We start from the raw sequence: 2,740 nt of genomic DNA, 5'->3' as shown, positions 1-2,740 counted from the left end.
GGGAACCTCCTCAGAACATGAAGCAACTCCGCAGTTTTCTCGGTCTCGCAAGCTATTGCCGAAGATTCGTTGAAAACTTTTCTAAGATCGCTAAGCCTCTCTCAAATCTTCTCTAGAAGCATGTCAAGTACGTTTGGTCTCCGGAGTGTGACATTGCTTTCAACACTTTGAAAGAGAAATTGATCACTGCTCCAGTTCTCACTCCGCCTGATGAATCCAAGCCGTACGAGGTCTTTTGTGATGCCTCTCTCCAAGGTCTTGGCGCAGTATTGATGCAAGAGAAGAAATTTGTTGCTTATACCTCTCGCCAATTGAAGCCTAATGAGAAGAACTACCCCACTCATGATCTCGAGTTGGCGGCAATTGTGCATGCTGTTTTGACTTGGAGACATCTTCTATTGGGAAGAAAAGTGGACATTTTCACTAATCACAAGAGTCTCAAGTACATCTTCACTCAGCCTAATCTCAACCTCAGGCAAACTCGATGGGTCGAAATGATTCAAGAGTATAATCCAAGTATCGAGTATACTCCAGGCAAGGCCAATGAGATTGCTGACGCATTGAGCAGGAAAGCTTATTGTAACAGTCTGATTCTCAAGCCTTATCAACCCGAGATTTGTGAAGCTTTCCGCAAACTTAATCTGCAAGTTGTTCCTCAAGGTTTCCTCGCCAACCTTCAAGTCTCTCCTACCTTGGAAGACCAGATTCGCCAAGCCCAGCTTCTTGATGCTATGGTGAAAAAGGTGAAGATTGGGATTGCCAAGAGTCAACCCAAGTACAAGTAATACTGCCTTGATGACAAGAATACTCTCTTCTTCGAGGATCGAATTGTTGTACCCAAAGGTGACCTTCGTAAAGTGATCTTGAACGAGGCTCACAATTCTCTCCTCTCCATCCACCCTGGGAGCACGAAGATGTATCAGGACCTCAAGCAAGCTTATTGGTGGACTCGAATGAAGCGCGAGATTGCTCAATTCATGAAGGAATGTGATGTCTGCAGAAGAGTGAAGGTAGAACACCAAAGGCCAGCTGGTCTCCTCCAACCTCTTGCCATTCCAGAATGGAAGTTTGACCACATTGAAATGGACTTTGTGACTGGGTTTCCAAAGTCCAAGCGTGGCAATGATGCTATATTCGTTGTCATCGACAAACTCACCAAAGTGGCTCACTTTCTGCCTATCAAAGAGTCGGTCACTGTAGCTCAATTGGCGGAACTCTATACCTCTCGTATTGTCTCTCTGCACGGTATTCCACAAGTGATCTCTTCAGACCGTGGCAGCATCTTTACCTCGAAGTTTTGGGATTCTTTTCAGAAGGCCATGGGCACGAACATCCGCTTCAGCACAGCTTTCCATCATCAAACTAGCGGTCAAGTCGAGCGTGTCAACCAGATTCTTGAAGATATGCTCAGGGCTTGTGTGATCTCCTTCGGCATGAAATGGGAGGATTGTCTTCCTTATGTTGAATTCTCCTACAACAACAGTTTTCAAGCAAGTTCGGGCAAGGCCCCTTTTGAAATTCTGTATGGCAGAAAGTGCCGTACCCCTCTCAACTGGTCTGAAACGGGTGAATGTCAGCTTTTGGGTAATGACTTAATCACAGAGGCAGAGGAAATGTGCAAAGTCATTCGTGATAACCTCAAAGCAGCCCAATCCCGTCAGAAGAGCTACTATGATAGTAAGCACCGTGATTTGGCTTTCGAGATCGGAGATCATGTTTACCTCCGCGTCTCTCCTATGAAAGGTACTCGTCGCTTTGGTATCAAAGGGAAGCTTGCCCCTAGATACGTGGGACCTTTCAAGATTGTCAGCAAGAGAGGCGACCTCGCCTATCAACTCGAGCTTCCTTCAAACTTTGCAAATGTTCATGACGTGTTCCATGTCTCTCAGCTCCGAAAGTGCTTCAAGACTCCTGACCGCACAGTCAACTTCGAGGACATTGAGCTCCAAGAAGATCTCTCTTATCGTGAGCACCCAGTTTCTATTCTTGAAGAGACTGAACGCAAGACTCGCAACAAGTCAATTAAATTTCTCAAAGTCAAGTGGTCACACTATTCCAACTGTGAAGCTACCTGGGAACGCGAGGATCACCTCCGTTCTGAGTACCCGGCGTTCTTTCAGTCCTAGATCTCGGGACGAGATCCTTTCGTAGTGGTGGAGTGTTGTAACACCCCGGATGTAACTTTCCCAATTTGTACTCCAACTCTTGCTGTTTCTGTCGTTAAGTTATATTTATTTCCTCGGGTTCGGGTCTTTGTCTCCGTGTGTTGTTATCGCTGTCATGCATCTCATATCATGTCATCATGTGCATTGCATTTGCATATGTGTTAGTCTCATGCATTCGAGCATTTTCCCTGTTGTCCGTTTTGCATTCCGGCGCTTCGTTCTCCTCCGGTGGTCAATTCTAGCTTTCTTTCGTGTGTGGGTATTAAACATTTCCGGATTGGACCGAGACTTGCCAAGCAGCCTTGGTTTACTACCGGTAGACCGTCTGTCAAGTTCCGTATCATTTGGACTTCGTTTGATACTCCAATGGTTAACTGAGGGACCGAAAAGGCCTCGTGTGTGTTGCAGCCTAACACCCCTTCAATTTGGCCAAAAACCCACCTAACTCTGCTCCATCATCTAGATCGTTCGATCACGATCGTGTGGCCGAAAACCGCACCTCATTTGGACTCTCCTAGCTCCCTCTATGCCTATAAATAGACCCCCCCCCCCCGAAATTTCGGATCTCCTTCCTC

This window comes from Triticum aestivum, chromosome 4A (assembly GCF_018294505.1).
Source record: "Triticum aestivum cultivar Chinese Spring chromosome 4A, IWGSC CS RefSeq v2.1, whole genome shotgun sequence".
NCBI lineage: Eukaryota > Viridiplantae > Streptophyta > Magnoliopsida > Poales > Poaceae > Triticum > Triticum aestivum.
Note: the sequence above shows the minus strand (reverse complement) of the source record.